The sequence below is a fragment of the Coregonus lavaretus genome (assembly GCF_964263955.1).
Source record: "Coregonus lavaretus genome assembly, chromosome: 15".
NCBI lineage: Eukaryota > Metazoa > Chordata > Actinopteri > Salmoniformes > Salmonidae > Coregonus > Coregonus lavaretus.
The window spans coordinates 24,270,116-24,279,735 of record NC_140002.1 but is presented as its reverse complement, the minus strand read 5'-3'; the positions used below and the strand labels follow the sequence as shown (position 1 = coordinate 24,279,735).

Here is a 9,620-nt window from a genome sequence, read left to right as displayed (position 1 = left end):
GGGCCAATTGTGCGCCGCCCCATGGGTCTCCCGGTTGCGGCCGGCTACGACAGAGCCTGGATTCGAACCAGGATCTCTAGTGGCACAGCTAGCACTGCGATGCAGTGCCTTAGACCACTGCGCCACTCGGTTGTCACAACACAACTGATTGGCTCAAACGCATTAAGAAGGGAAGAAATTCCACAAATTAACTTTTAAGAAAGCACACCTATTAATTGAAATGCATTCCAGGTGACTACCTCATGAAGCTGGTTGAGAGAATGCCAAGAGTGTGCAAAGCTGTCATCAAGGTAAAGGGCGGCTATTTGAAGAATCAAATATAAAATATATTTTGATTTGTTTAATACTTTTTTGGTTACTACATGTGTTATTTCATAGTTTGGATGTCTTCAGTATTATTCTACAAGGTAGAAAATAGCAAAAATAAAGAAAAACCCTTGAATGAGTAGGTGTTCTAAAACTTTTGACAGGTAGTGTCTTCATACTGTACTGTCGTTGACGAGACTGTCCTCTTGCCGTAAATCAAAATGTGTTGACGACGTAAAAAAACATGGCGACCTCCGTAATTGCAGGGGGTGATAAATCGAATACAATTTTACTTGAAATGCCACCCCATACAGAACCAATCAGTCGATATAATCGAGAACTAGCATCATAAATCACGTGATATGAATCAGACAGAGGGGGTGGGGCGCTCAACGTTTCATATCGTAATTTCCGATTAGGCAAAAATCATCAACCACGGCTGTAATTACACCTCGTATAAATTGGTGGCGGTAATGACAAATTGTATTGTACTGTAACTAAAACTAGAAGAAAATCTTCTGACGTCCTTTCCCGTCGTCAAAGGTAGGTAATCGCATTATTTTTTAAACTGTGATTTACAAAGCTAATATAATGGATTTTAAAAAGTGTTTTTACCCCGGGATAGCCCGCTAAATGACCCATAGTAGTAGGGGAGAACATTTATTGAGTGCAAATCGATCAGAATATATAGTCGATTTCACTAGTAATGTTACACTTTCTGGTATGGATTTAAACTCCCTCTAGCCAATGCTTACACCATTCCTATCATTTTAAATCCATGACAGGGAGTGTCCAAGTGCACACTTCTGACAAAGCAAAAACATGTTTTTAGATAAACTGAAATATCTCATTTACATATGTATTCAGACCCTTTACTCAGTACTTTGTTGAAGCACCTTTGGCAGCGATTACAGCCTTGAGTCTTCTTGGATATGACGCTACAAGCTTGGTACACCTGTATTTGGGGAGTTTCTCCCATTCTTCTCTGCAGATCCTCTCAAGCTCTCAGGTTGGATGGAGAGCGTTGCTGCACAGCTATTTTCAGGTCAATCCAGAGATGTTAGATCGGGTTCAAGTCCGGGCTCTGGCTGTGCCACTCAAGGACATTCAGAGACTTGTCCCGAAGCCAGTCCTGCATTGTCTTGGCTGTGTGCTTAGGGTTGTTGTCCTGTTGGAAGGTGAATCTTCGCCCCAGTCTGAGGTCCTGAGTGCTCTGGAGCAGGTTTTCATCAAGGATCTCTCTGTACTTTGCTCCATTCATCTTTTCCTCGATCCTGACTAGTCTCCCAGTCCCTGCCGCTGAAAAACATCCCCACAGCATGAGGAGTGACTTCCGTCTGGCCACTCTACCATAAAGGCCTGATTGGTGGAGTGCTGCAATGATGGTTGTCCTTCTGGAAGGTTCTCCCATCTCCACAGAAGAACTCTGGAGCTCTGTCAGAGTGACCATCGGGTTCTTGGTCACCTCCTTGACCAAGGCCCTCCTCCCCCGATTGCTCAGTTTGGCCTGGGCGGCCAGCTCTAGGAAGAGTTTTGGTAGTTCCAAACTTCTTCCATTTAAGAATGATGGAGGCCACTGTGTTCTTGGGGACCTTCAATGCTGCAGAAATGTTTTGGTATTCTTCCCCAGATCTGTGCCTCGACACAATCCTGTCTCGGAGCTCTTCGACCTCATGGCTTGGTTTTTGCTCTGACATGCCCTGTCAACTGTGGGACCTTATATAGACAGGTGTGTGCCTTTCCAAATCACGTCCAATCAATTAAATGTACCACAGGTGGACTCCAATCATGTTGTAGAAACATCTCAAGGATGATCAATTGAAACAGGATGCACCTGAGCTCAATTTAGAATAAGGCTGTAATGTCACAAAATGTGAAAAAATAAATAATGTATGCACGCATGACTGTAAGTCGCTTTGGATAAAAGCGTCTGCTAAATGGCATATTATTTATTTATTATTTATTATTTAAAGAGGTCTGAATACTTTCCGAATGCACTGTATGTCCTTAAGCGTGAAGGTGCTCTTGATCACTCGCTTTAATAAATTAAATGACTGGTGGAAAATCCCCCTATCCTTTGTTTACGCCAATCAAATGAGATGACAATTGGGATGAAAGGAACAGATAGACAAAGTCATGACCCAATGTGGTGTCATGACTCTCCCTGGGTGAGGATCAAAGGCCTCACATCAGCTTGGCAAATGGCCGACAACATCCAGACTCCCTTACACACAGGGGGGCTGTGCCAGTCTTGACACCTTAATACTGCCATAAATTAGAGAGGAGGATAATCTATCTCTGGCATTCTAGTATGGTGAAAGGAGTGCCTTTGTTTCAGAGACCTTTTGCCTCCCAAAAACTTCAACATCCAACAATGAACATTGGGACAATATATTTCAACATCCAAACGTTGGGAATGATGAGAAATGGAATATGGAAAATTAATGTATATTTTGTGATGTCATTAAAAATGGTATAAAGGCGTTTATAACGAAAACACTGTGACTTGAGGAGCTTTTACACTGTGTATATCAGGATTACATCCTTTACCTTGTGTAGAAAATATCAAGGAGGAAGACAATGTTTTCATGAAGATAGGAATGTGATTTAAGCTTTCTAACAAAATCATAGTGATGATAATACTTTTGCTTCGTAACTAGCCACGCCTGAGGGAGCTCAGAGAGCGTGTCAGTATGACGGAAACACCCCTCTTTACCAGAGTGCATAAAAGATTGAGATAATAATTATCAGATCAGACTAGACAGACCTCAAGCTGCAGCTTTTGTCCAAATTGGTCCCGACCCTGAAAATCAACATGAGGTGAAGACGACAAAGTTGCCTCAACTAACATTCAATGTTACGGCTCAGTAGCTGTTCTAAGTACTGTATCTAAGAAGGTGAATTTAAGTGGGACCATCCTGTTACTCTCTTCAAACTATCGTCTACTACACTACTCTCATCACCCCACAGGGGATCATCAACACGGCTGATTAGCCGTCCTCAGAAGACCACTTCCAGAACGAGTGAAAGTAAACAGACAACTAAGAAGAAGGACATTGTGACCTCTTGTGGACAATCTGAGCCTTACATCTAAAAGGCCATCTGAAAGAGAAGGCCCAATCGACCCCTTCCCACGAAGGCCTGGGTCCAACAGAGATACACGACGAAGACCTCCAACACGTAAATACATGCATTGCTTTTCTTCCCAAACGGGCGGCAGTTCCTGGCAAAGTATTAGGATTACTGTGAGCATAGGTCCATGTGTATCCAAGTGTTTTCTCTCTCTCTCTCTCTCTCTCTCTCTCTTTAACTCACCATTTTATGTAACAAGTGTCGTATTGTGTTAGTCCGCTAGGGACCCGTTTTCATTTTATTAAGTTGTACGTGTTTATATCTTGTGTTATCATTTTTAATTAGTTAGTAAATAAATAATTAAATCAATTTGTGTGGTACGGAATGATCAGTAAGACCCGGGTTCGTGCGGACTTAATGAGCCTACGACTTTCAGAATGAGACTGATATGAGGTAAATTATTAATAAATGACTGTTAAATGATAAGAGATATCTAGATATCTTTAGAGTTAATTCGGGAAACGGTAACTCGTAAAAAAAAAAAATCTCATTCCTAATGAGTTAATTGTTACATTATTAATTTAATCTAGTAATAATTAAACATAGTAGGTAATATTCGATAAATAATAGTCATCACAATAATGAAAGTCACGACAGTGGCCAGTGGTTCCCAGCTAGGAACCAATATCCAAAGTGGGTACTTAGAAATACTAATTTCTTATGATAATATGCCTACATTTAAAATGCATATGAGAGGGTTCTTAGGGCGCATTATTGTCAGAGCAAGATGTGATTGGGGCTATAATGACCAAAAAAGTTGAGAACCACGCATAGGCAAGTATTAGATATTACATTATAACAATTCCAACAATAATCATCTATTAGCCAAGATGCCCGATATATTCCTGTCCCATGCTTGTTGAAGCCCAAAGATGTGTCTTCACCTGTCTCTGGAGCCATTTCAGATTACTTATGGCCATGCGAAGCACAACTTCCTACCCGTCTTTAGATTCCCTATAAGAAAATAATTAAGTGTAAGCAAAGTAACTCCACTAGTCATGACTTATGATAGATAATTATGTGTCCTATGTATCAGATCATTTTAATGTAATTAGTGTTATATTTTAATTTATAATTAATCAAACTTAATTCTCAATATCTTGTTTTTCTTTACAGATGCCATCTTTTAGAAGGAAAAAGAGCCACGCTGGTTTACAGAGACCTGACTAGAGGCGTGATAGAGTGTACACCCCTGCCATCAACTTGGATCGGTGAGAAAGTTGCTCAGGTCAGTTCTGTTAAACTTAATTTAACCAGGATAGTCCACTCGGTAACAATTGTCACTACTCTCTAGGGAGTACTGGGAGATCAGAGCCAGTTCCCTCTGCAGCAGAAGTTGTGCCCAGCTGCAGTGATGCACCTCCTCCACATACACCAGCATAAAAAAAAGGAAAGCGGTGTATGTTGAGGCCTGGAAGGGGTTGAGGGAGCTACTCGACATGCCTGCAGTGGAGCTGGAATGTCCTCCACCCAACCCCATCTGCAGTGTGTGTGGAGTTTTGGGGGAGGCTGAGCTATGGCTCTGTGGGTATTGTGGCTCCGATAAGTATTTCTGTGCCACCTGTGCTGTGAGAACACACAGCACTCTCAACATTCTCCACCAGTTGGAGTTATGGAAGGTAATGTATTTTAAGTTATGTCAACAAACCTATCAACTTCTGATCATGTATAGGGCTGTGGCGGTCACGAAATTTAGTCAGCCGGTGATTGTCAAGCAAATAACTGTCGGTCTCACGGTAATTGACCGTTAATGAACATAAACACATTTAGCATCTCCTGGCTTCCACACATAGCCTACAAGCCACTGATGCAGACCTTTGTAACATCTACATTTAAAAAAGTCTAATAAATCCATGTAATATAGCCTACACCATCACAATTAATCCATTATTTATTTTAGACAGGTCTAAAGAAATTAAAGGAAGAAAATGTAGCCTATTTCAGAAGAACAGAATAGCATACTCAGAGTTGTCCTTATGTTAGGTCCTGATCTGGCTATGCCAAATGGCTGTGGGCTACACTAGTTCATTTAGCAGACAAGATTTGCTAAGCTACAGGACTGTTTTGCTAGCACAGACTGGAACATGTTCAGGGATTCTTCAGACAGCATTGAGGAGTACACCACATCAGTCACTGGCTTCATCAATAAGTGCATCGATGATGTCGTCCCCACAGTGACCGTACGTACATACCCCAACCAGAAGCCATGGATTACAGGAAACATCCGCACTGAGCTAAAGGGTAGAGCTGCCGCTTTCAAGGAACGGGACTCTAACCCGGACGCTTATAAGAAATCCCGCTATGACCTCCGACGAACCATCAAACAGGCAAAGAGTCAATACAGGTCTAAGATTGAATCATACTACACTGGCTCTGACGCTCGTCGGATGTGGCAGGGCTTGAAAACTATTACAGACTACAAAGGGAAGCACAGCCGCGAGCTGCCCAGTGACACAAGCCTACCAGACGAGCTAAACCACTTCTATGCTCGCTTCGAGGCAAGCAACACTGAAGCATGCATGAGAGCACCAGCTGTTCCGGACGACTATGTGATCACGCTCTCCGTAGCCGATGTGAGTAAGACTTTTAAGCAGGTCAACATTCACAAGGCCGCAGGGCCAGACGGATTACCAGGACGTGTACTCCGAGCATGTGCTGACCAACTGGCAAGTGTCTTCACTGACATTTTCAACATGTCCCTGACTGAGTCTGTAATACCAACATGTTTCAAGCAGACCACCATAGTCCCCGTGCCCAAGAACTCTAAGATAACCTGCCTAAATGACTACCGACCCGTGGCACTGACGTCTGTAGCCATGAAGTGCTTTGAAAGACTGGTCATGGCTCACATCAACAGCATAATCCCAGAAACCCTAGACCCACTCCAATTTGCATACCGCCCCAACAGATCCACAGATGATGCAATCTCTATCGCACTCCACACTGCCCTTTCCCACCTGGACAAGAGGAACACCTACGTGAGAATGCTATTCATTGACTACAGCTCAGCATTCAACACCATAGTGCCCTCAAAGCTCATCACTAAGCTAAGGATCCTGGGACTAAACACCTCCCTCTGCAACTGGATCCTGGACTTCCTGACGGGCCGCCCCCAGGTGGTAAGGGTAGGTAACAACACATCTGCCACACTGATCCTCAACACGGGGGCCCCTCAGGGGTGCGTGCTCAGTCCCCTCCTGTACTCTCTGTTCACCCATGACTGCATGGCCAGGCACGACTCCAACACCATCATTAAGTTTGCCGACGACACAACAGTGGTAGGCCTGATCACCGACAACGATGAGACAGCCTATAGGGAGGAGGTCAGAGATCTGGTCGTGTGGTGCCAGGACAACAACCTCTCCCTCAACGTGACCAAGACAAAGGAGATGATTGTGGACTACAGGAAAAAAAAGAGGACTGAGCACGCCCCCATTCTCATCGACGGGGCTGTAGTGGAACAGGTTGAGAGCTTCAAGTTCCTTGGTGTCCACATCACCAACGAACTATCATGGTCCAAACACACCAAGACAGTCGTGAAGAGGGCACGACAAAGCCTATTCCCCCTCAGGAGACTAAAAAGATTTGGCATGGGTCCTCAGATCCTCAAAAAATTCTACAGCTGCACCATCGAGAGCATCCTGACTGGTTGCATCACCGCCTGGTATGGCAACTGCTTGGCCTCTGACCGCAAGGCACTACAGAGGGTAGTGCGTACGGCCCAGTACATCACTGGGGCAAAGCTCCCTGCCATCCAGGACCTCTATACCAGGCGGTGTCAGAGGAAGGCCCTCAAAATTGTCAAAGACTCCAGTCACCCTAGTCATAGACTGTTCTCTCTGCTACCGCACGGCAAGCGGTACCGGAGTGCCAAGTCTAGGTCCAAAAGACTTCTCAACAGCTTCTACCCCCAAGCCATAAGACTCCTGAACAGCTAATCATGGCTACCCGGACTATTTGCACTGCCCCCCCACCCCATCCTTTTTACGCTGCTGCTACTCTGTTAAGTATTTATGCATAGTCACTTTAACTCTACCCACATGTACATATTACCTCAACTAGCCGGTGCCCCCGCACATTGACTATGCAACGGTACCCCCCTGTATATATAGCCTCCCTACTGTCACTTTATTCTATTGTATATATAGCCTCCCTACTGTCACTTTATTTTTTACTTCTGCTCTTTTTTTTTCTCAACACTTTTTTGTTGTTGTTTTATTCTTACTTTTTTTGTTTAAAATAAATGCACTGTTGGTTAAGGGCTGTAAGTAAGCATTTCACTGTAATGTCTGCACCTGTTGTATTCGGCGCATGTGACCAATAAAATTTGATTTGATTTGATTTGAATTCCGTGGCATTATTTTATAGTATGAAGAATAGAATTGAACAAAGCTGAATAAAATAGAAAGGATATTTTCTCCAAATGATTTGTGGGAGTGCGCACATGCTGCTATTCTGTGTTGAGGGGTTAACAAAGAAATAGGTATTCCTATATGCTTAATTTAGAGTTATTAATATAACTTTAGTTGTTCTACAAACGTTGGGCTATATGTTTAGATTTTTAATACATTGTAAGGCTGCATGATGCAACTCTAATGATGATTTGAAAAAAGTTGCTTGAAAGGCATGAGCTCTGCTTTGTTTTTTGCGCAGGCTGTTCACACTACATCAGTCACTCATTCACAATTTGACAAGCACTTGATAATGCCTAGAATTTCACGGCAGCATCCCCTTTGTGTGGCCGTAATACACCCTAAAGAAATCCATGCCTTTTGCGGCCAGTGGCCGCTGTGCCCTTCTCCGTGAGTGGTGCGCGTTCCAAATCACCTCTCACTCACATGGCTCGCCATCACGTGATCGGGTCTTTCTCACAGGCTACAAGTGAAGACAGACACATCTGGGACGCAACTGCGCGCGTCCTTATCCAATTCCGAGGTGCATATTGAAGATATTGGAAGAACTGTCCACATTTACTTTGTCAGTCAACAAGATGAGTAGGCCAATCGAACAGCAAAAGCACTAGCCTATGACAATCTACTATCCCCCATAGTACAAAAGTCGACCTATTCTGTGCGATAAATAAATATTCCAAACATAGTCTGGGACAGTTGTGGGATGCGATAGATCCCAAATTAATACAACCACTAGCATCAAAAAACATTTTTTTACGCAATGTGGCTGACAACAGATCAGAACGTTTAGCATAAAATGTTGATAAACTATTAGGCTATTTCTGCACATTAGAAGCACAGCAATGCGCAAATGGTAGTAGGCTATAAGCGCGAATGTTCCATTAGCTGTAAGAGTTGGGGTGAGGTGTGACCCAGGTGCAACGCAGGATAGACAGTAGGCAAGGATGGTGAAACAGGGATCTTTACTGGTGGTCCAAAAACCAGGATACAAAACAACGGACTAAACACGAAAACAAATGAGGAGCACATAGGTCTCCAAAAAAACAGGCTGACAGCAAACAATACGTAATACTAACTCTGACTGGAAAAGCACAATGACACAGGGAGAACACTTCTCGAATACCTGTAACTCCCTCACGTGATCCGACACTGATCCGTACTGCTTGACATCAAGGAACTAGCAGAGAAAACTGAGCAAAGGAACACAGGGAAGTGAGGGCATAAATACACAGGTGAATCAGATAGCCACAGGTGACACCAATAGGCAGATAATTAGTCCCGACTGTGAGTGAGGAGGTGCCTATGGTTGTCGGAGGATGACACCTAGTGGGTCGCTCCGGAACTGCGACCCACTCCTGTAACATTAGTGGAAAACACCATTATCAAAAGTGACCGGAAATGCAATTATCCATGTAATGCATTTTTATGGTGAAAATTATCTTCCCCAAACTTGAAACTCACGCGCTGCTTATGTATGTCAGTTAGGCTCTACACTCCTTGTAAGGCGGATTAATGTGCTTAATTTTAAGAAGTTATTTGGCCGCTTTAGTTGTGATACAAACCTTATGAAAACATATAGGCATATGGGCTAGGCTACATTACGTGTGCGACTATGATTTGAAAAAGTCACAAGAAAAAGGCTTTGTTTCTTATGCTGGGCATCATTCACAAGTGATAATATATAATTGTGATAGGCTAATATTGTCACCCATCAGACTATTCTTGATTTAATCTTGTCTTTACATATACTAAATAATATATGTGTGAAAT

At 43.2% G+C, this 9,620-nt stretch overlaps 1 long non-coding RNA gene across 2 annotated transcripts; it reads left to right on the top strand.

Moving 5' to 3' along the window:
* The first annotated feature begins 540 nt into the window (after nt 1-540).
* On the top strand, nt 541-5,245 carry LOC311142328. 2 transcript variants are annotated; one of them, XR_014614287.1, is made up of 3 exons: nt 541-849; nt 4,555-4,649; nt 4,733-5,245. It is a non-coding gene; the product is annotated as an uncharacterized lncRNA (long non-coding RNA). The 2 variants fall into 2 exon arrangements; XR_014614288.1 differs by lacking the exon at nt 541-849 and adding an exon at nt 3,301-3,486 and having other exon boundaries at nt 4,733-4,803.
* The last annotated feature ends 4,375 nt before the right edge of the window (nt 5,246-9,620 follow it).